This window comes from Dipodomys ordii, unplaced genomic scaffold (assembly GCF_000151885.1).
Source record: "Dipodomys ordii isolate 6190 unplaced genomic scaffold, Dord_2.0 Scaffold30, whole genome shotgun sequence".
Taxonomy (NCBI): domain Eukaryota; kingdom Metazoa; phylum Chordata; class Mammalia; order Rodentia; family Heteromyidae; genus Dipodomys; species Dipodomys ordii.
The window spans coordinates 7121000-7146996 of record NW_012267246.1 but is presented as its reverse complement, the minus strand read 5'-3'; the positions used below and the strand labels follow the sequence as shown (position 1 = coordinate 7146996).

Genomic DNA, 25997 nt, shown 5'->3' with positions numbered 1-25997 from the left:
TATCTATCTATCTATCTATCTATCTATCTATCTATCTATCTATCTATCTATCTATCTATCTATCTATCTATCTATCTATCTATCTATCTATCTACCTATCTACCTATCTATCTATCTGCTCCTGTCGGTGATTGTGTTAAATGGAGATGGAATTTGCCCCTCATTATTACTAAAGCAGAGAACGCTGTCTATTCTCACGATTTTCCCCCGGAAATGTTTGTGCAGAGTTTTAAACTAACCTATTTGACAGAACCTCTGAGGGTCATCGCCTTTACCTAAGCTTTTTCTCCACTTGCCAAGTCTTAAGGCTGACATTAGACAGTGATTTTACAAAGCATCCTAATTTCACTCCCGAGTTATCAATGTTGTGATCTTGCATCCTGAGGGCCAGAAGAGATTTTTTTTCTTTTTAAAGCTTGTTTAACTAAGGCTTTTCAACTTTACAACAATGTACAACTAGTATTTATTAGTAGATACCATACTTCAGATTTCTCGTCTTGAACTTTTTTGGCCTAGCCCCATGTAGAGATGAGGCACAGTGATGTTTAAGATTCAGGACAGTGTTCCCAAAAGCAGCGTTCTGAGACTGCCTGCAGAGCAAAGGGAACAGCGAGCTCTGTGGAATACTGTGTTCCTCTGGGTAAGAGTACCAACTGCACTTTCATTACATTCAACCTAACAAGACTTTTTCAGGATGTTGTTAGCTTCTTTATGTCATCAAATAAAAATCATTCAGCAAAATATCAAAGACTTATTAGTGTGTTCCTCAAAAAGATTACACTGGCTTCCTTCACTTTATCTAGAAATACCTCAGTTTTTCTTCTCAGGTTTCACTCATTATGTCTACTGTCCAAACAGAAGTATTTCTGACCATGTGTTCCCAAGTAGCCAATTGCACATTCTTTAAGGAACTAGCAAGGTAACGGATATCATTCAATGAAATTGCTTCTATGACACTATTTCTTCCCATGTACAATACCAGCTAAGGTTATTGCTATTGAGATTGTAATTCATTATGCTTAAATTTTTTAAAAGTTTTCCACTTTTCTTTGAATTTTATTTTGCCTGAGGGTTGTTTAGTAATCATCTTTGTAACTTACAGTATTTGGGATGTTTCTAGATACATTATTGTTGTGTATTTTTAATTTAGTTCATTTATAGAAAGAGATTGTGCCATACAATATTTATACCTTTGAGATGTACTAACATTTACTTTTTGACCCTGTACATGATCAATCTATACAAACATGTAATGCCCCATTGGAAACAATGTGAGTTCTTCTATTATTTTATATTATGAGTTCTGTAAATTAATTCACACAAGATGTTAATAGTGTGTCTACTTGCTTCAAGTATTGAGTGGGTGGCTGCTAAGAACTCCAACTATAATAAGGGTCTTATCTATTTCATTATAAGTTCCTTTTTAATATTTTATAACTATATTATTACTTCTATGGACATTTTAGATTTTGCATTCCTAACTTGACTCTTTGATCATAATAAAATTAACCTCCCTGTCCTAAGTTAGCTTAGTCTAGTACTGAAAGATGTGATGAATTTGTTGTAATCGTCCACAGAGAGTTGGTCCTGGAGTCTCTCCACTTAAAGGCTAACATCTCTTCCTTCCCCAAACTTCTCTTTCCAAATCAGTTTCCCACTTTATTCTTATTATTCAAAGCTGTGGCTCAGTGGTAGAGTGTTTGCCTTACATGCATGAGGCCATAGGTTCGATTCCTCAGCACCACATAAGCAGAAAAAGCCGGTAGTGGCTCTGTGGCTCAAGTGGTAGAGCACTAGCCTTGACCTGAAGAGCTGAGGGACAGTGCCCAGGCCCAGAATTCAGGTCCCATGACCGGCAAATAAAAAAAAATTCAAAATAGGGTATTCCCCTCCATACCTTTCTTATTGTGCTGTCATAAGGTACTTATTTGTATTAGATTTATATTTTGTATGCTGTTGTTTTGGCTTTGTTTTGGTGCTGGGGATTAAACCCAGGCCTTACATGTTTTGACTATTGTATATTATGAAAACTTTAAAATATTGTCTGATTTTACATGGTCATATGAAGTATATTTCTAAAGCATTTGTAATGATCTTTTTGTTTGTGCACATATTTTTCACTTCAGTGTTGTGTATTCTGCCTTGTGGATTCTAGTTTTCTTTTTTTTTTTTTTTTTTGGGTCCGGTTGTGGGGCCTGAACTCTGGGCACAGCACAGTTCAAGGCTAGCGCTCTACCACTTGAGCCACAGCACCACTTCCGGCTTTTTTCTTTTTGCTTATGTGGTGCTGAAGAATCAAACCCAGGGCCTCATGCATGCAAGGTAAGCGCTCTACCACTGAGCCACCTTCCCAGCCTCTCTAGTTTTCTTATATGGACTGAAATTTACTATACTTTGGAACAGTCTACAGAAGTTGTCATTCTTCAGGTTGTTCTCAAATTTCTCTTAAGAAACTTCCTGTATTTTATTTCAATGGAAAGATACTTAAAAAAAGGCACATACAAAAAAACGGGATTCTGGATGTATCACTTGCTACCAGCAGCTGTACAATCTGCTCCATTATTATCTCTTATCTTCAGTTTATGTTACATGAACATGAAGTGAGGTTTTTTCCATACCATTGTCCCAATATACAAAGGCCTTCTAAAAGTAGAAGCATGTTTGATTCCAACATATTCTCTTCATCTTTAGTTATCTTTCATTGGTGTTTCCATGTTGTTTCAAGTCTGATTTTCTTTTCTGGAAGGACAGGGGTAGGAAATTGCTTCAAGCTTCTCTGATACTCTTCCTAAATGGCTATTTTATGTCATTATTTTGTGACATAATTTTGCTGTGACCATGCCATCAGATCCATTATCACTAGCATCTCTTAAAACTCCAATTACACAAATAGGAAGCTGGTTAACATTGTGCCAAAGATCACCACCATTATGTGCTTCTTCAGTTTTATTTCTGTTTCTTACATTCTTATTCTTTACTGGTATCTAAGCAACTTCACAAATACTATCTAATGTGTGGCTGGACTCAGATGAGTTAATTGTTTATTTCATGTATTTTTGATTCGAGTTTTCAGCCTAAATTTTCCTTTTTTATAGGTTTATGAATTTATTAATGCTTACTTTTACTATTTTAAAGACATGCTATTTAAAAAATATTGTCAAGGTGATATACAGAGGGGTTACATTTGCATAAGTAAGGCAGTGAATACATTTCTAGTTGAACTTATTATCCCCTCCCTCATTTTTCTCCCTCTTTCTCTCTCCTATCAAAAAAAAATCCTTCTATTATGTACAGAACATATCCAGCATATTGTCTTGTGAGTATCAGTGTTTCATTGGTTCCCCCTTTGTCTTTTGTCTCACCATTCTGTTGTTACCCTTCCATTCCCTAATTCAGATAAGAATATATACAATACTAGGGTACCAAAATCAAATACAATGACAACAGGGGATATATGATAGGGGGAAGAACATACAAAAGAAACAAAAAAATCACATAGTACATTAAAATCAACAACAAAGATAAACCTCTTGTGTTCACATCTTGGAGTTCCTTTTGCTTAGAATCATCTTATATGGTCATATGTACATAGCTATTGAACTACTCTGTTCATCTGAAAAGATTATCCTAGATATATAAGGGAAACCATAGAACCTATGAAAACATGTTATTTAATAATATCCTATTTGAACATATACCTTAGTTCTTGGATAGACTCAGTCCTAAACATTTTCTCATTTTTTCCCATTACATGTTTTTAACTCAAAATATGCATTTAGTTGGTTCCTGGTAATCCTATCTACTCAAGAGGTTTATTTTGAGGGTCATGGTTCAAAGCCAGCCTAGGCAGGAAAGATTATGAGACTCTCATCACCAAATAATTATCAAAAACCTGGAAGAAGAGCTGTGGTTCAAGTGCTAGAGTATTAGCTTTGAGCAAATAAACTAATGAACAATTCCCAGGCTCTGAGTTCAAACCCCAGGACTGGCACATACCGATGCATTGTTATGCAGATGCACACACATGGGTACCTATTCCAAAGACTTACTACAGTACATTTCTTCATAGTAGATACTTTCATATACCAGAATCATATGCAGCAAATGTTTTGAATCTGATAAGTACTATCTCACTGACAAAGTATGAAACATATGGATTATATTATTAAAATAAAATGTGCTGAAATATTGAGGCTGCCTACCATTTTTAGGATGAGAAAAACCATGGTTCACAGAAGAAAAGCAATCACAGCCAGTAGGTGACAGAACAAAACTCAGCTATGACTTCAGCCAACAAACATTAACTTCCTTATATTACACACGCACCAGGCTCCCTTCATCATGAATTATTAAAAGCAGTCAGAAAATATTCTGAGATGATACATTTGATTGTAAACATGTAATTCTAGCCTGTTAGCATGCAGATACCTGCCCAATTAATGCTTCGGATGTAAGGGCAAAGAATAGACTAAAATTAGACATCGTGAGATACAGAGAAAAGTTTAAGATTGTGAAGGACTGTCATCTGGCCATCTATTCCAATTTTTATCAGTCTTATAATTAGATTTTCTGACAGATAAAATTTCTTGTGGCTTCTAGAGTGAGGGAAAATTCCTTACTCTCTGATTCTGTAATTATTTGTGGTGCATTACCATAATTAACCCAACTGGAACACTTTGATGACTTTGCAGAAGATCAGGGATTAAATCCCTTCGGATTTATTTTATGGCTATCATGACAGTATCAATATCCTATTAATTCCAATCCCTCTTTTGCCCTGAGGGACTGAGTGAGGAATTACTCAGAAATGAATAAAACAATAAATGCTAACTACAGCATTCCAGGAATTGACTTTAACAGAATATAAATATAGGTAGAAAAATACATTATTATAACTTACTTGAAAAGGATGAATTACATTATGGGACCATTTAAAGGATGGAGTAGATCACTTTCTAAACTATTTCAGAAAGCAGCAGTAGTTTGCCATCAATAAGAGAGAAATTAAGTGAATCCCCTGAAAAAGGTAACATTTATGAAGGAAGCTATAAAGTACATGTCTGATTACATTTTCCAGAATGCTAAATAACAGTTCAATGGGGAAAACCATTTTGTAGTATGAGAGGATATAAGTATTTTCTTAGTGTGAAAGGATATACCTTAAATTTGAATTTTCAGCCTAAATTATCCTAAATCACATTTAGTGCATCCACTGATTTGGAAATAAGTTAATGTTGTTTGTTTCATGTTTACTCAAATATTTTCTGTATTTGGAGAATGTATAATGTTCAAGCCAGTGTATAACTTTTCAACCTAATATTATAACAAATCAATTTTTTAGAAATCAAATTACTAATTTCAAGAATAGAAACATATCACAGATGACATGTTTTAATTAGTGAATGATTATCCAGTGATTGATTCATTATCCAGTTATTGATTAATCGAGTTTTAAGCAGTGCCTCACTGTGATCTGCCTAGTTTTATTTACTTTACTCCTTTTTTGTTTTTTGTTTCTTGTTTTGGTCGGAGGTGGCACTGGAACTCAGGGCCAGGGCACTGTCCCTGAGCTCTGTGTCCCTAAAGTAAGTGCTTTACCACTTTGAGCCACACCTCCACTTCTGGTTTTCTGATGATTATTAGAAGCTAGGAGTCTCATGGACTTTCCTACCCAGGCTTGCTTTGAGATGGGATCCTCCAATCTCAGCCTCCTGAGTGGCTAGGATTATAGGCATGAGCAACCAGTGTCCAGCTATTTTACATCTTTACTTAGGGTAGGGTCTTGTGTATTGATGAAGTAGGTGTCAAACTCCTGAGTGCTAGTGATTCTCTCATTTCAGCTCCAGTGTAACTGAGACTACAGACATGCACTGCCATCCTCTATTATATAGTAAGATGAGTGGAAAATAGACATTAGTGTTCTAAGTTGGCTTTGGCTGAATGTAAGCTATTTTAATGGGACTGAGTGACAACAAGACAAGAAAGTGAAGGAAGACAGGGCCATAACTTGTTTTATGTATTCTGGTAGAAACACAGAAACAAAGTAAACCTAAGGACCCTGGGAACATGAAACACCTACTGTCTTATCAGATTCCTTGAATCTTCTGGAGTGTCTTACATCATCTCTCTAAAAAAATTAATTTGTAAAAATAAAATGAATTTGTTTATGATAAGAGCAATGGAGCTAGGGCATATATGTTTCACGTCACAAGTAAGCAAAAATAATGTAGTCCACAGTATGATCAGAACACTCAAGAAAATACTAAACAAGTTGCCTTTTAGTCAATAATTTTGACCCTCAAGCATTGTTAGTATTTATTAATATTACACAATTAAAATTCATTGACTGCTCACATCTGGGAACTCCCTGGCTTAGTACTTCAGTGTTATTTGAATTGCTCCAGTGCTCTGAATTAGACTATTTCATCACCAGTGGGTAGAGGTAGTTGATGAGCTCTCATTGACTTGAATGGCTCACAATTCTACAGCTGTGATATAAACCTCATAGGAGCTCTGATCTGATTTCTAAATGGAACAGCAGAATATAGGTAAGTCAGCTCTGCCACTGACCTATCAACAATTGGGGGAAGCAGCAATCATTTCATCATTTTTGCCTTTACTTTCCCTTTCTAAAATGAGCATGCTAATTTTCCATCTAATGGGTTTATTCCAGACATTCGAGAAATTATCTATCAAATACACTACACTTTTTGAAACATATACTTTATGTAGCATGGCTGGATATAATATATGCGACATCCAATTAGATATGGAAATCAGCTAAGTTCAAGATGTATCTATGAATACCTATGGGACTTCCTTTTGTAAAATTATTTTTTAAAATATTTTTATTCTGACCTTTTCTATGAAGTACTTCGTTTCTGTTTATTTGTGTTTTTTTGTTTTGTTTTGTTTCAGTCATGTGGCTTGAGCTAGAGGTCTGAGCTGTCCCTGAGGTTGTTTTTCTCAAGACTAGCACTCAACCATTTTGAGCCACAGGTCTGCTTTCAGTTTTCTGGTGGTTAATTGGACATAAGAGTTTCAGGGGGACTTTTCAGACTAGACTAGCTTCAAAACATGATCCTCAGCCTGCTGAGTAGCCAGGATTACAGGTATGAGACAACAGAGCTTAGATTATGAAGTGTTTTTATTTGTTTGTTTTGTTGGGTATTTCCTTCCTTCCTTCCTTCCTTCCTTCTTTCCTTCCTTCCTTCCTTCCTTCCTTCCTTCCTTCCTTCCTTCCTTCTTCTCCTCCCTCCCTCTGTCCTTCCTTCTCTTCCTCTGCCCCTTTCTTCTTTCTTTTCTTTTGTTTTTCCTGTCTGGTATCAAACACAAGGCTTCATACACACTAGGCAAGTGTTCTACCAATAAATCACACCTCAAACTTACCCATTTAACTGAGAGTTTAGTTTTTTTTTTGGTAATGCTAAATACAAGTTAATGCAGGTGAATGCAGAGAAGAGGAAAACAGAGCCTAGGAACAAGAGTTTGGAGAACAGTGTCCAAGGGCTGATCAGCAGAGCAGGAAGAATAGCAGTAAAAATCAGGACACCAGAGTGAGAACTCTCCTTGCCTACATCCGGCCAGCAGGGTTTGAAGATGGAGACTCAGGAGACAACTGGATATTTCTGTGCCACTGGCTTCATTCTAGAAGGTGACCCAGAACTCAGCAGGTTTTCAGATTCCCCTGGAGGGCTAGTGAGCTGAGGAAAGAAAGGATTAGCGTGATAAGAACAGGAGTTAATCTAAACTATTAACATTATGACAGAACTAATATTTCCTTCTCCCTTAGCCTGTCTCTAAAGCTCTGATCTTATTTGTTTTAGGGCTTTTCTGCCTAGGAAAAAAAGAACCCTTCTGAAATGAATATTTCATAAAATGTATAAATGCATGTTTAAAAGATATTAAATCATACTCTTGAACACTCAAAAAATAAGAACCTTCAAACTTTTGTTTTTAAGGGGGTTTGAGTCCAGGGGTCTTTCACTCAAGGTGAGTGTTCTACCATTTGAACTATGTCCCAGCCCTGGTAGTTCTGTTTACAACAATAAATTTCCCAATCTGAGACATCAGTTTTAAATGTTCTACTACTAACATCACCACTTTCCACGTTTTAAGAAATTTGACTGAATAGAAAATTAAATTGTTTATACTTGTAATATAAGGGATACACTGACATCTTATAAAATCTTACTTGGGTGATATAAAAAGAAAATTACAAAAATGACTACATAAGGTGTTCAAGTCTTAATCTTGGCTTCAGAATACATTGGATTCAGAATATATTCTAATAACTAATCATGCTTATAAAAAGATACATAAATTGAAATCTCTACTTTTATGGTAGAGGGGAACTTCAATGGCTTTCTCTATTTCTCTGTTTAAGTATATTTTTCTCTCTATTTAATACAAGGAAGAGCATTTATATGGAATAGACAAGTAGCAATAATGCAGGAAAATAATTTTAACTATGATCTATGATAATAAATTTGATGGTTTTCATTGCCCTTGTTATACTGGAAACTCGAAGTTTTTGCTTTAAACCATGAAATGCATTTGAATTGTGCCTTTCCTTTCAGCTTTAGACTGAAAAAATATATTTCTGTAAATAAATGAATGCTAATAGTAGAATGAGTCAGTTTAAACAGAATAATTCTCAACCAAATTTCCAAGTGTGATTGAACATCAATATCTACTGGTTATTTATTGAATTTCAGAATGATTATATGATTGAGTAACTGAATTATGTATTTTTTGTACATTTATAGAAATACTCAAGCCTTCACATTTGCTAGGCAAGTGCATGTTTTATCATTTGAGCCACAATTTATAGAAATACTCAAGCCCTCACATTTGCTAGGCAAGTGCATGTTTTATAATTTGAGCCACAATAAACTACTGTTGATTTTTTGTTAGTTTTCCAAGACATGCTTCTTTAGTTCACCTCCTTAGTATCTGGGAATAAGCTCTGTACCACAATGCTCAATCCTATTATTTTTTATGTTAGTTTAGTTTTATATTTTTATTGTAAAAGTGCTGCCAAGAGGGGTTTTCATTACAAAAGACGGGTGTTGAGTACATTTCTTTTTGAAGTGTCTGTTATTTTTAAATTAGTGTAAACTTTACAAAACATTTGTGTACCACATGAAGCTATCCTGATTTGGAACTTATTCTTGACATAAACATACAGTTAGAATATCTACAAACATAAAATGATAAAAATTTGCCTGTATTCTTTAATCCTTGAAGAACTGATTTATACATACAAATTAATTCATCCTACAAAAAGCCCTATGTATTTAAGAGTCATTGAATATTTTATGTCTTGTTTAACCACATGTTATAGAAAACTGGTTTATTATCACTTGAAAATTTCATTTCATCAATGCTAGCCTCACTTTTCATCAAACTTTATTATCTGCAAAATTGTGTTAAGCCAACAACCAGACCGTATACCTAGAGATAAGACTATATACATTTAGAAAGTTCATAGAAGGTTTAGAACTGAAAATGGATTAAGCACTCAGAAAATTCTGGAAGTCCTATTACATTCCGAAATATAGGCAACAGAATACAGGGTATAGAAAAATAAAATATACAGGAACTAAAGCTATTGTGAAATGCTGTAGAACTCAGTCATTAATGTCTAGATAATAGTTACCCATTTATTGTATATTTCTGAATTGTGACCCCCCCCCCGCCCATTCCTATAACACTTGAGAGACATAATGGTCAAAGGAGGAAAGAGGAATGATATGACGTGTTTGCTTCACAATTTAGAGGATTTTGTTCATGTTCATTTGGTTTCTATGCATCACCTGTCATGAGGCAGAATACACTTATGCTAAACCTGAGAGGAAATGTAAATCATTCTGCATGTGGAATTAGAAATATAGACTTGTACATAATGGAGAATGACCTTAGAGCTACAGAGTTCTCAAGATCTAGTCATCTTAAATTCTTACTTTGTAGAAAAATAAAATAAAAAATGCTTTGTAAGTAGTCAGGTTTTACTTAGCTTACTTCACCAGAGGCCTATGAATGCTCAAAATAGCAGTAGTATGAGGTCTTACATAAAAGTTGAAAATCTTGTCTATGTTTTTAGCCTTTAAAATTGAGACTAGCTACTGTTTTCCTACTTGGATTTTAGTAGTTTGCTTAGATAGGTTTATTATATACCCAATCTCCCCAAAGCCCACAAGAAATCAAGTTGAAACATTTCTGCAACCCAGAAACATGAAAGTTCATAGCAATGTTCATGGACTAATTACCAAATGATATGATAAACTCTCACTTAAAACTATTTCATAATGTTTTCAGAAATATGTAGTATCATTTGCTTTTTGAATACACAAGATAAAAACAGTTTGAGGCTATTTTAGTGTTTGAACTTTATATATTAAGTCAAAAGGAATAAATAAATATATCACTACATAATTGATGACAGTTTTATTACATTTTAATTTTCTTAACTTACTCAGAGATAAGATTATCTTCAGCAGGATATCTATTTTGAAGCTGTAAGTGGTATTTTAGAAGTATATTCTTTTTTTTTTTTGGGGTCCAGTTGTGGGGCCTGAACTCTGGGCCTGGGTACTGTCCCTCAGCTCTTCAGCTCAAGGCTAGCGCTCTACCACTTGAGCCACAGCACCACTTCCGGCTTTTTTCTTTTTGCTTATGTGGTGCTGGGGAATCGAACCCAGGGCCTCATGCATTGCAAGGCAAGCGCTCTGACACTGAGCCACCTTCCCAGCCCCTAGAAGTATATTCTTAACAGTCTCATAGCTATCAATAATCAACCTTCTTAAGTTGTGAAGGAATGAAGAAAATCTGAAGCTACATCATAAAATAAATGTGTTGTTATCCAGTCAGTTGTGTAACATTGATTCACAAAATATCACAAGAGGATTACATCTAGACATATCAAAGGAAAATAAAATGTCTCATTGTTAGTTGTATATGTAACTAATAAACATGTAAATTTATAAATAGAACCTGTCAGATCTATCAATTGTTGTGCATAAAGTATAATGATATACTTGTAATTATTTAAATAACAGGACATTGTGAAGATTATAGTTTATTTTAAAGTAGTTCAACTGACCATTGTGTTTATATGAACATTTATCTGAATTACATTAAAAATAAGTTACATTAAAATAATAATAATAATAATAATTTCTCTCCTTGATCCCAATTATTAAGTGTAGAATACATGCCTAACAAACATAAGGTGCTGAGTTCAAATATCTGTATCACTAAAAAATTAAATGTAGCCTGTCAAAAACTATTTTGTAAAACAGCTAAAACTATGCACTATTAGAATATTATGTTCTCTCAGATAGAAAGAAATTCAGGTTTATTTTCCATGGAAACATATTAGAAAATAAAACTGAAAGATTTTTATCCAGAATGACTTATAATTTGAGAGTGTAGAAAACCATGAATCCTATATAATGCCAAAAAATGTCCTCAAACATGATAATTCAACTATCATTTATCTCAATAATCAAGGATTTCATTCTGAACTTAAAAATATATAGCAATTTATGATTTATAATTAATATGAGAAATCTAATGATTCAATATCATATCACTTTATTTGGCTTTGAAATCCTTCAGATTGAATAGGAAAAGAGAAGTAAAATATTCGTTTTCATTCTTCACTCCAACACCCAGATACAAAAAGGTGCTGTCTGAAGAAAAATCATAGTTATTTTTTAAAGTGGAGATTTTAAGCTGGGCACCTGTAGCTCATGCCTGCAACCCAAGCTACTCAGGAGGCTGAGATCTGAGGATAGAGATTCAAAGCTAGCCCAGACAGGAAAGTCCTTAAGAGTTTTATCTCCAATTAACTCCCCAAAAAGACAGAAGTGGAACTATGGATCAAGTAGTAACGCGCAATCCTTGAGTGACAGGAACAGCATCTAGTCCTTTAGTTCAAGCCACAAGCCACAAGAAGCTTGGTACACACACACACACACACACACACACACACACACACACACACACACACACACACACACACAGAGTGGAGCATTTCATTTGATTTGTTTACTATATCCACTTAATAACAGAATCACTATTTAGAGTCTTTTCTATAAAATTGGAATTCTAATCAGGAAATTTTTTTCTCCCTAATTTCACTGCAGAGTTTTGCATAATCAATCAATTCTGCCATAAAAAGACCCAGTTTGGTAATTAAAACAATCAGACCCATATTTCATCCATTTTGACTATTATTCAGGCAGATTAAAATAAACTATATAATTACTATAATAAAGATGTAATTGCACTATTATTTGGGCATCTGGTTGTAGTCTTTGTTTCATCCAACATTATGAATATGAATGATTTTTAAAATCAAATTTTTCTATTACAATGTAACACATCTGTATAATATTTTATAATTTCATTAATTTAACAAATGTTTATACCATAACAATTACAAGCCAGACAGTAGGCTAAATGCTAGGCAGTCCGCACACACAGGGTGCAGAGCCTGCCAGACCAATGTGATGATACTACACCAGGGCTAACCACGAAGCTGGAAAGTAAAACCCTGAAAAACCTCACACCTGTCCTAGAAAGTTATAGAAACCTTTCTCAGGGAGATCAAAGTTCCCTCCCAAAGATGAAATAACTCTTCTGAAGACCTGGAAGTGCTAGAAAGAGCAAAAGGCCAATGAGGCCGGGGCAGTCGGCGGAGCCACGAATCGGGAGATCATGGCCAGAGCATGAATTTATATGAAAACTTTTCTTGAATACAGAGATATAATGTTCTCAAATTTGAATTTTGGAAAGATAATTCTGTCTGAAGAGAAGAAAATGTCCAGGATAGGAGCACGGAAAGTGATGGGACAGTGAGTAAATGCACTGCATAGCCCACAGCAATGGTGAGCACCTGGCCAGCATTGGGATGAACAAACAAGGCCGAGGGGCGATAGGAGAGCATCTGTTATCAAATCACTGGGTACTTCTTGATCTCTTGCATAAACGTGGAGAATATGGGGAGAAATTAAAATCGAGGACTGTTGTCCAGGTTTTTGACTCAGCACAAGCCAGGGCATCTGAGTGAATTAAGAACAAACGTAAGCCAACAAGCTAATGAAAATACGGTGAATACAGGAGAGAATGGACATGCTGTAACCCCTTCCACCAATTAAACAGGCAGTGTCACGAAGTGAGTATCAGGAAGCAGAAACAGGTTTTGAGTGGGTGTGGGATTAACAAGAGGGGGATGGACACACGGAAAACCGAATGTGGAACCAAGTCAGTCTTAATACTCAATGCGCATCCAAGAAAAGATGAAGTAGGAAATGGTAGAATGATGAAGATTCACTGGACACCTCACTGAACACATTATCTCATAATTACTTGTGGTAACATGAATAAGAAAATAAAAATGTCAAGGGGAATATGTGGACTGAAAATCAGTGGAAAAAATTAAACTCTGAGCAAAAGAAATCAAGACAGTTGAAGTTTCTTAGAAGTACAGACAGCACTGAAAAGATGAGCTTTGTATTTAATAATGTAGGGTATCTCTGTCCTCATTCTAAGATCTCAGAATCATGTGAAGAGAGGTGGATCTCTCCTTATTCTTACATCCATACACACATGCAAACATCCTTGTGTGTATGCAGCCCAAGTAATATGATGTCTGATGCCACTGATGAACAAACACACAATTTGTTTTGTGTTAAAGTCTTTTGGAATTGAATTTATACTGCTTAGATAATCTACATTAAAATCTACACTGCAAATTTCCACATTTCCAATCCCCTTTGCCTCTTCTTTCTGGTGTTCTGAGTCCACTTCCAGGGAAAACTTCTTTTACAGTGCAGTTAAAAATTCTGTATAATGATATCTGACTGAGCCTGTAGGACCTGTTCCACATTTTGCCTTCCACAGTTCCTATGGTGTTTGGGAGCGGGGCCAGAGAAGATGTCTGGAGTACTCACTCATTTCATTCCCCTAACATTATTCCTTTCCTGACTGAGCCTATATCACTCTCTGTCTTATTTTGCTGCTGTCATTTCCTAAAACTTCATGGAATTTACTCAAGAATTGGGCATTTTTACCATCCAGCTTACTTTCTTTTCTACACCATATCATATATTGCTTTCCAATTGTTCCAATGTTCATCCCCACAATCTTTTCAGAGATATCGAGCCCCTCTGTTTTAATTTTTCCAACCTGCAAGAATTGCAATCTTAATTAAGTCTAAAATATGTGATCACTACCAAACAATGAAACATACACAGATATACACTATGGGATAACAAGCTCTAGACTTTAAACTCAAAATCATTTTAAATATGCCTCGTAGTTAAACAATGCATAATTCCATCTTTTCTAAATGCTACCAATACCTTCTTCCTTTTTCAACATTTTATTGTTAATTGAGGTATAGAGGGATTACAGTTCTATATGTAAAGTAGTGAGTACATTTCTTGTCAAACTAACTAATAATGTATTTTCTAATTTTTGAAATGATTGTGTTTCTTAATGGTATAAATCAGTTGTTTCTTACAACAGCATTAAACTAAAATAAGATGTCAAAATCATACAGAAATATTCTGTGTTTACTATTTCCTTTCACTTTCTTCAACCTGTATTCTCCAACTGATTGATCTTAGTCATTACCATTGTTCTTTTTACTACAATGTGAGATCCAGAAAAATCAGATTCCTATGTGTTATGTCCACAGTTTTATCCCCAGACCCTACAACATAAAGAGTACATAATATGTACATAATGAGTTATGACTCAATAAATGTCTAAGCAATTAATAGATTCTTTTCCTCTTCTCCATTTCCAAATCTCATGGTTAGATGTCTTTCCTTCTCTTTTCCAGTATCTTTTGCTAAACCATCTCATCCATGGCCACAACAATACATGCTAGGTGTATACTCTGAATTATGTTTCTATCTCTGCAAATGTCCACTTTCATTCATAGTTGCTAATAAGCCCAATGCTTGCTATTTGTAAATGTTTTTCTTTCTATTCCACATCAGCAAATTTCATCAGTTCAACCTACAAAACACATAGCAAACTAATTTAGATCTTACTATCTTCAGAGTACTATGTCTAATGTAAGCCGCGGAGGAATCTCTTCTGCTTTTTCACAATAGTCTTTCTCTCTGGGGACACCCTGGCTGTCTTCAGTTCATTTTCCTTGTAGTTGGAGTGATATTTTCAAAGTGTAAACAATCTCTTATTATTGCTTATATAATAACTCTCCAGTGGCATCTCATTGTGTATAAAATCGAATCTGAATACCTTATTATTTACAAGAGCCCATTCAGATGACAGTTAACCTTCGTTGAATCTCTCTTCCTGTTCTTGTCAGTTTGGCCTCTTATTTGGCCTCAAATTAAATAGCAATGGATAAATAAGCTCTGTGTATTTTACATAACTACATTGCACTTCAATCGATTTAGTAAGAGTCTGATTGCAAATTCTGCAGCGTTAAGCCATGTATCACTCATTTCCCGTTCCTAAATGTAATGCGATAACAAGAAGGATTTGGTGACCTTGAGCGGATTGGAGAGCCCAGGGTTTTGTGGGGAGGGTGACGGTTAGTACTTTGAGATGTACGGAATTGGAGGGGGAAGCAGATGATTGATGTGGGCAGAATTTCACGAGTGGAGCTCCCCAGAATGCTCAGAGTAGAAGAATATGGAAGGACACATGGGAGTCGCCACGTGTGAGAAAAATAAGGCAGTTAGATGATACTTTTCGGGATTTTCCAGGCTTTTTCTAAAGCCTGAAAATGTGGGAAAAAATCACGTTCAAATCGAAACACACAAGTATGGATCTCTTATTTGAGTTTTCTATCTTCATAGGAAGAGCTCTTCCATTAAACTCCTAGCTTACTATAATGCACCATGAAGAGGATGTATTCGAGGAAGGCACATTTAGTTTGAAGCTCATGGTGTCAGGTCCATTAATCTGTCTGTTTGTCTGTATCTGTTGTGCCCAAGTCACAGGACCCCCACCAAGAAGACCACCTAGAATCACTTTCCGAAATGCAAAAGCAAGGTTTTATTTAGATGGATTGCAACTCGGGCCTCTTTCTACACTCCGGACACGGACACAGCAGAGCCTAAGAGGAGAGCCCCTAGCTAAGGATTTGCAGGGCTTATAAAGGCACACAACCAGGTGTTTGGATTACCACCTCATGTTGCTCTGCTAGCTGAGATAAACAAGCAACAAATAGTCACTGCCTCAAGAATGGACTCACTTTAACCCCTTATATCCATATTAAAGCCTACTCTACATGTCCTCAGGAAAACTTGTCCATTTGGTAATACATATCTCCTCTTATATACAGTGATGGAAATGCACACATAGATGCATGAAAGTATTCACTAGACTGGAGGCAATGCTTGAAAGGGGGTAATTCATTGTTATTATGTTGTTCCGTTTCTTTTCCCTCTTGTCATCATTGTACTTTACATTCATACAATACTTCATTAACACTCAAGAAAGTTCAAATATTTTGCAAAATCTGCATGCTTTCTTGGCGAACACTTGGTTAAAAAATCATTGCTATCTTTGCTCTAGAAAAAAAGCAGAGATTATTGCACTTTAGGTAAATAAATATTCTCAAGGCAAAGCAATGCATATTATTTGTAACATATACTTTCTCCATCTTAAATATTAACTATAAAATTGCTTTCATTTTATATTTGATGATTCTTTGATCTTACCTCCCTGACTGAACATATTTTAAGATTTTTAATGTCAAAACCCTTTAACCACTGTAGATTTTCTATTTCCTAATTTATTCCCTATTTCCTCATATGTTCATATAAAACATTAAGGTGCAACTAACTGATCAGAGCAGTACTTCTGCAGCTCTCATTACAAAACATTGTACAAATTAACAGAAATTTAGCTTTTAATTCTTTAGCATTTCTTGACATTTTTGACATAAAATCCACGGGCTTCCAATATATACTTCACTGCAGTATATAAGTTATTGAATGATACATTGTATGAAACCATTCTGTAAAGTTTTATTAAAAGCATTATTCTCAGATGTGCGAGGTAAGTTTTGTGTTAAACTTCACTACAATTAGCAAGTTGTTCAGAAATCCCATTTGTCACAGTGGATAAAAAAGAGTCTTGAGGAATTTCCTGAGCTTTATTTAGTACCCGTAGGAGGAGGGAAGTCAGCTTGTCCATCCTCACGTTTCCATTTCTAAGTAAAAGCTAGAAAACAGTAGCCAGGACAGACAGGAAGGAAAGCTGCCATTCAGCACCCTTCTTAGCTTCATTTCACATTTCCTGTCTCATTCTGTTGCCAGTTCCAAATCACTTCATGTCTTTAAATATAGTTGGTTATCTTAGTTGTCTTTTTCTTTTTTATGCACATGGACACTATCTATAATAACTGAAATTCGTGTTTTTTTATTTTGTACTGGTTCTCTCCATCCGTTTATTGGATAAGTGAATGAATTCAGAGAATTCATCCTTTCTATTTACTACTCTGTTCAGTGTTCAGAGAAAAAGTCCTAGAACAGCAGGGGAAAGACAATGCAGTCAATGAAGAACCAACAGCTTCCAGAAAAATGGTTTATTGTTCTGTTGTGACTTTATAAAGAGCAATAGAATACAGACCATCCTGAGGTGTATCAGTAGTAAAGAGTCACTTCATTTCCTTGAGTTGAAGAGGCAAATTTTAGTCTGTAGAACATTTGATAGTTTGTGATGAATGCAAAGCAGATACCTTCTGGGTAAAATTTACAGCAATATAACTTTTATTATCTGGAAAGGATATTTTGCTTTGAGAAGTTAAATAACACCAATAAGTAAAATTCTAGTGGGTTTAAATACAGATTTTACTCACTAGAAAGACTTACTAATGAATACGATTCCCACCTAATGGAAGTGCGACAGTCTGCAGGTGACAGACTTCTGTTAGGGAACACAACAAAACAATTTAGAATGGATGCATGAATATATTCTAGGGAGAATAAAACACTGACTGGGCTGGGCACTGGTGGCTCAGGCCTGTAATCCTAGCTACGAAGGAGACTGAATTTTGAGGCCAACCCAGGTAGAAAAGTTCAGAGAATCTCATCTTCAATTAACCAGCAGAAAAGTCCACAATGAGCTGTGGCTAAAGTGTTAGAGTGCTAGCCTTGAGCAAAAATGCTCAAAGACAGTGCCCAAGCCCTGAATTCAAGAGCCTAGGAATGCCACATGCACACACACACACACACACACACACACACAGACACACACACACACACACACACACTGATTGGGAGGTAGACAAAATAACTTCAAGGACACTTGCCTTATGATACGTATGTGTGTACATGTCTTATGTGTTGGTACTAAGGTTTGACATAAGGGATTATTTATGCTTGGATGGTATTGTATTATCTGAGTCATGCCTCCAGCCTTGGGTTTTTCTGGTTGTTTGGAAATGGAATGACTCCCACTGTTCTGCCTTGGGTGGCTTTGAACCCAGATCCTCTGGATCTCAGCCTCCTGACTAGCTAAGATTACAAATGTGAAGCATGAACTTTCTATCACATTTATTTTTAAAAGAAAAATAAAACTATTAACATACTAAAATTAAGAATAACTACTCAGAAAATAGTTAAGTAAAGTACAATACTGAAGTAAGGTAAAATTACAGAACTTCACATAACAGAAAAAATAGATTAAATTCAGTTGACTATTCATCCAATAATAGAATTACTGAAAAACAGCATGATATTTTTATTAACTAGTAATTATGTATAAATTAATATAAACATAATTCTATCAACAAAGAGCTCTCTCTATATAGGGTGAGAAAGATATATATATATATGCATATATTGTACATCTATGAATATATTACAAATGTACATACATACTTGTTCTTGTACTGTTTTCATAGTGCAGATTTTATATTTGTATATATATACATATATTCATACATACAAATAAGTAACAATTTATATTAGCATAAGTCTATCAATAAAAAGCACTTTATGCCTGACACCAATGGCTCATGCCTGTAATCCTAGCTACTCAGGAGGCTGAGATCTGAGAATCACATTCCAAGGCAACCAAGGCAGGAACATCACTGAGACTCTTATCTCCAATAAACCTTGAGAAAAACTGGAAGTGGTGCTGTAGCTCAAGTTGTAGAGCACTGACCTTGAATTGAAGAGCTGAGGGACAGCAGCAAGGCCCAGGCTTCAAGCCCTATGGCTGCCAAAAATATAAAAATATAAATTAAAGCTCTTTATATCTATCATTCTGTCTCTATATACATCATACAAGTATATATACATATATGTTATCTATTTTTGCCAATATTTGTGTTTTCATAATAGAAATTTTGTATAGCTATATTGACATATGTGTATGTACACACACACACATATAGTATGTACATATATATGTGCCAATTTATATTAATATAAGTCTATCAAAGGAAATTATCTCCATGTATCTAGGTATCATGTATATCTATATACAACTATTTACCTATATACGCATATAATTGTATTTGTTCTTATATTTGTGTTTCCATAATACAGATTTAACATTATTTGGTCCTACCAGCATTACTGACGTATTAAACTATCCTGAATTGATTATTAAATTAAGTTAAATTTTATTAAATTATCACTTTGAAAAATTCATTGATTTCATTTGCATTCTATACATAGATGTATAGGAATAACAGTCCTTACTGGTGGATTACTGGTGGATGTTTCCTTGAGAAACAGTGTCATTGCTGCTCTTTGAATGTGCTACAATACTTGCCCTAGAAATGATGTCTTGTGTAAAGATATACAAGTAAATTCTGACACACTGGTATTCCAAACCTCCAGCCAGGGACAGAAAAGCCAGAGAGATTCCATCCGGGAAATAACCAGTACAAAGCTGTGCTAGAGGTGTGGATCAAGTGGTAGAAAGTCAAGCTAACATATATTAGGCTCTGGTAGCAAACCTTAGTAACTTCTGAACAAAAATGAAAAAATAAATAAACATAACAGCCAGACTGAAATTTTATAAGTTCATATAATTCCAGTCACTGTTGATATTTTTTAAATACAAAAAAACTAGTGGATAATCCTCTGGATGTAGAATTGCTCCAAGCCAGTCTTTTACTGAGAAAAATGAGTTCTAGAGTCCAGGGAAAAAAGAAACAATTGCATTATCTGATTTCTTTACCATCTAAAAGTATAGATGAGTGAATTCTGATGACCCCTCGTGAATAGTGCTATAAAGAAAATAACTCCATAGGATGGTGACTGACATTTGTAGTCCTAGCTACTCAGGAGGTTAATCCCTGAGGATAGTGGTTCAAAGCCAGCTCAGGTAGGAAAGGTCTGAGAGACTCTTATCTCTACTTAACTGAAAAATGAACTACAAACAAACAAACAAAAATGGTAGGGGAGCTCTGGATCAAATAGAAAAATGCTAACCTTGAGCACAAAACTTCAGGCACAGAACCTAGGCCACTGTGTCAAGCCCAGAATGGGCATAAAAAGAAAAGGAAAAGAGAGAGGGGGAAGATCAAGAGGAAGATAGAGGGCAAGGAAGGAAGGAAGGAAGGAAGGAAGGAAGGAAGAAAGGAAGGAAGGAAGGAAGGAAGGAAGAAGGAAGGAAGGAAAGAAGGAAGGAAGGAAGGAAGGAAGGGAAGAAAATAACTTTGAATTAAAGAAAAAAATTATCTAATACACTTAAATTACCATTTAAAGAAAACATCATTTTTCTGCCAGTTTCTTAAAACATTTTTCATCCTTTTTAATGTACAAAAATTGTATTAGGGGCTGGGAAGGTGGCTTAGTGGTAGAGCGCTTGCCTTGCATGCATCAGGCCCTGGGTTTGATTCCTCAACACCCCATAAGCAAAAAGAAAAAGCTGGAAGTGTTGCTGTGGCTCAAGTGGTAGAGCACTAGCCTTGAGCTGAGGGATAGCGCCCAGGCCCAGAGTTCAGGCCCCACAACCGGACCCCCCCAAAAAATTGTATTAAAGTCAACCTTCTGTGGGGCGGGGGTGGGGGTTAGCTATTGCTCAAGCCTCTAATCCTAGCTATTTAGGAGGCTGAGATCTGAGGATCATATTTCAAAGCCAGCCTGGGCAAGAATATCTGTGAGACTTTCTCCCAAATAAACTACTTAGCAAAAGCCACAGATGGCACTGTGGCTCAAGTGGTAGATTGCTAGCCTTGAGCACAAAGGGGCTCAGGTTATACAGCACCCAAGTCCTGAGTTCAAGCCCCTGGACCTGCCAAATATGTGTGTGTGTGTGTGTGTGTGTGTGTGTGTGAAGCTATTGTTACCATGGAACCAAGTTTTCAGGACTTCTTAGCATGTCCTAAGACTGTTCCTGAAGCTGTGGGCTTACTGCTGTCAACATTTTGGCATTGGCTGAAACAAACCCAAATGCCTAAGACCAAAACCGACTTAGAGGATTCAAGGGAGAAGCTAATCATTTTCAGGCTTAGAATTCTTTTCATATCCATATTTAATAAAAAGTCTTTTTCCCCTTTTAAAGTAAGTGCTCTGCTACTCTTGTGTAGAAGTCCATTTGAACCTTCCGCAGACCACTGGCTGGGCTACCCTGAGATCCATGATTACTTCCAAATCAGGCTGATCTGCTCCTGCCATAAGAAAACGAAACTGGATCTAAACCTAGACATTCCACATATTTAGAAATTTAGGTGACACACAGCAAGAACTTGTCAAGATAATGAAGCAAGGAAGGAAGGAAGGAAGAAAGAAAGAATGAAGGAGGGAAGGAGGAAGGGAGGGAGGGAAGGAGGGAAGGAAGAAAAGAAGGAAGGTGGGAAAGAGGGAAGGAGGGATGGAGAGGGGGAGAAAGGAGGGATGGACAGAGGGAGGAAGGAGGGAAGGGAGAAAGGAAGGAGGGAAGAGGGTAGGTAGGAAGGAGGGAAGGAAGGGAGGGAGAGAGAGAGAGAGAGGGAGGGAAGGAAAGGAAGAGAAGGAACAGAGCATGGAGGCAAAAGGAGAAGGAAGGAGAGATGGAAAGTAAGATGATAAAGGAAGAACAGAAGGGAAAGATTTTGCTTCTCCTTAAATCAATCTAATATTTGGCCCAGTTCATTTTCTGGTGAGCTGGAGGAGAGGGAACATTGTCTGGTATTCACTTGTCCTCCACCTAATTACACAAAGCCTTCTGTTTGAACACCGAGCAAGAAGGGAGAAAGAGTAACCTTACAGTTCTTGAAAGATTTTCTCACCGCCCCACACCAACACCTATTAAAACCTTAGAGATACTCCCTCTGCCAATTCTTTGCCCTTTTGTGGATGTACAAAGGGAAGATGTTCAGTTTAGCCTCTTGGCTGCAGGAGAAAGGTACATGGTCTACCATCAAACTGTCATCCATTTGTTCACCACAAAACTGCCCACGTATTTCAGTGAAGTATTTATGCCACAGACCAACCTGTTTGGCTCAATATAATTTAAATATTATCATAGAGAATGGGTTTGGGGATGGACATAGGCTATCTAGTTAGGCATTTAAGAAAATCAAGAACTAAAACTAGATCTCAGTAAAGGTTAAATGTGTTGGAAGATTTTGATTTGGTTGAAAAAAAGAAACATTTTGGAGTCTGTTGCAGGCTTTCTTTGTTTAGTTCATTGTTTTCTTAAGCATAATTGAGTTAAACAACATTCACTAGAAGCAATATTGATTAGAAAAAAGTGATTATAACAAAATAAGTTTTCTCACACTAGAAGTCACTCAGGAAGTAGAGACACACACCTGTAATCCAGCAATCTTGAGCTTCATAAGAGAGAATCATGAGTTTCTGGCTAGCCTGATCTACAAAGTAGCATAATATCTCAGCAAAAAATAATTAATGCAAATAAAAACAACTATAAAACAAGCAGTAATTTCATCTTCTACTTAGGGTTTGGTTTCATGTGTGTACCTTTCTTGTAATTTGAATATTTTCTTCCTTTTAAACACTTCTTTCAATAGCAAAGAAACTAACCTTTGCTTATTGATAGTTCTAAATCTTGATTCCAGATTCCTCATGTCTCCAGTAACAACATATATTAATTATTCTTAAATTACATGATAATATGTAGTTAAATATATCTCATCTTTCTTGGACTTCTTTAACTAAACTGTAGTCTTATAGAACTAAGTAAAAATAAAAATACTCTCACTTTTTCTTAGTTTTACAAGTTGATGTGATTTAACTTTAGATCCAAGTGTTAATCTTAGAAATTTATGTATTTCCTTCAGTGCTCTTCTTCATTTTCTTTCTTTTTGCCTTTCCTCTTCCCCTTCCCACCCCTTCCCTTCCTTATTCTTTCATTCCTTTTGAGATCTTGATTCCTTCTCTTGTCTCTTCCTTCCCTACTCATCCCTTTTTCCTCCCTTTCCCTCTCTATTCTCCCTCTCTCCCCCCTCTATTATGATAGGTATTTTATGATGTCTCAATGAAGTTGAGAATGTACTTAATTCTACTGTTTAGGAAAGATAAAAGGGTAAAATTTTAATGGGCAACCTGAATGTGAACTGCACTCACATATTATATTTAAATCTAAGCTGTCATCCATAGTGCATGGTTGAGCTATTGTAAATTGCTGAGGTATGCAGTCTTACAGTTCTTTCCTTCTGGGTATCTAGATTCATGCATAAAAGAATATGCTTTAATTTTCACCTAAACAAGAATGCTCATGAACTAATGAATCTGGGCCATGGTCCTACATCAATTATTTCTCTTGTTTTCATGGTGTGCAAGAGAAAAATCATATCATATGAGAGAACAAATAACAACAGAGAGCTGAATTTAGATATTTTCATGAAATGTGATTTACATTGGAAAAGACGCACCTATAAATTTTTTTTCTGTGAACAATTACATTCTTATTTGGTTTAGATTGCTTTAGATCCTTCTGCCATGATTTTTCCAAAGGAAAAATGTACCATCATTAGTGGAAAACATGAGAGGGACCTGGAAAACTGAATTCCATTTCCATTTGAGAACATCCTTAGGAATAGCATCAGAGTTAATGATGCCCCTTCCCATTTTCTGTAAAACAATGAAGCTGACTATTAGCTACTTCAGGACATTTGATGAATCAATATGTATAATTGTTTAAGTTATTAATGTTAATATGATAATGTTTTCCCCAATATATGAGAATAAAGGGAGTTCTCTTCTTCAATTTACTACTAAGGAGATTTAAATATTTGACTGATACTGAACTGATCACCCAAAAATGTTTATTTTCTGTAAATAGCTGTACAAAGGAGCTGCCATTCAAGAAAGCAGTTTATGAGAATATGAATAGTTGTGATTTTCTCTGAATCACAAAATATAGTTCTTATCTACTTGGCATTGTTATAATGTATTATATTAATATGAATTAGTATTGATTTTACTTTAGGAAATATTTTTAACTTGGAGAGATTTCAAATATTCAAATTGTAGAATATATCTCTCTCCCTACACATATTTCCCTATGTGTTTGTGATCTGTGTCCTACCCACTGAGATTTATGTCTGCCTAAAACAGACACAATGAAATCACTCCCAATGTGATGCCACTGAGCCTTCTAGAAATGAGTAGGTCCTGAGGGTAAAGCTTTCCAGAGTCCTATTATGGTCCCTAAATCTGAGAAAGGGAATGTATCCTTTCCTTGTCTGCCAGCAGGGAACACAGTAAGAAAATGGCTAAAACCCAGAGGGTGGGTCCTCACTAGAAAATACATCTTCCAGTGCTATGATAACATAGTTCTTAGTCTCCGAAACTGAGAGAAATAAATTTCTATTGTTTACAAGAAACTTGATTAATGTGACTATTCTGTAGCACGCAGATTGTGTGTATATCCAGGTTCATGTATGTGACAATTTTGAATGTCCTATTTGACTGTAAAGATCACTATAGAAACTTGTAGAAAGACATGAATTTCAGTACATGAAGTTGGTAAGCTAGGCATGTGGAAGGCACCACCTGTGAACTCAAATGGTGATAGCATGGCTGAATTATAGGCATCACATTCATAAATTTCTCACTTCAATAGAATGTCATGGTATCAAGTATGTATTAGTTTATTATATAATTAGAAAAAATGTTACAATTTATTCATATAATTTTGAAAAGTTATCTTTGGTTATTACAGATCTCATCTTGGAACACTTTGTTAAATCAATAGTCGACCTTGGTAAAAGTTATAAAATATTGCTCATAAGGAATTTCTAGAAAGAACCAAATGGGTGATATCCATTTTATTTCATGAACAAATTTATTCTTCTTGGGAAAAACAGAATTTTATTTGTCATTTTCTGTTTCTAGAGAGCGTTGCTTCCCCTACATTCTGGTTTAATTTGCAATGTCCCTCTAAAGCTACTGGGTTAAAGGCTTGTTTGCCAACTGAGTTTTGGGGGAAGTGATTAGACCATAAGAGCCCTAAGCTCATCAATGGATGAATTCTCTGAAAAGTCCACAACTAGTGGCCATTTTGGGGGAAGTTGTGGAACCTACGAGGTCAGGTAGTGGTGTAGGGAGATGTCAGCACTGAGCATGGGCTCTGATAAAGTGGCTCTTCTTCCTAAAACATACTCTCCCATGCTCCTTTACTCTGGCCAGGATGAAGTGGCAAGCCTCTTTTATCATGCACACACACACACACACACACACACACACACACACACACTACAACCAAGACACCAAAACACTGTCCTAACTTGGGCCCTAAGAAATGGAGCCAGTTGATTATAGAATGAAAGAGGAACTTGGTATCCAAAGCCATGATCCCAAATATATCATTTTCTCCTTTAAATTATTTTGAGTATTTTTATCAGAGCACAGAAAACTCACCAACACAACTATGTCACTAGGTTTTCCTGAAACACATTATGCTATGATTTCATTGTGTCCTTAAATATGAAGTGTGAATTTGTTTACTATGTGAAAATTATTTTTGTCTGTTCCTTATGTAAATATGTCAAAATAATGGTAGAAACGTGTGAATATTTTCATTAGCTGATA

General features: G+C 35.7%; 1 protein-coding gene across 1 annotated transcript in view; it reads left to right on the top strand.

Annotated features, from left to right (window-relative positions):
* Window positions 1–25997, top strand: part of Bche (butyrylcholinesterase) — a 54958-nt gene that overhangs the window by 9553 nt on the left and 19408 nt on the right. The gene's annotated exons all lie outside the window — the stretch shown is intronic.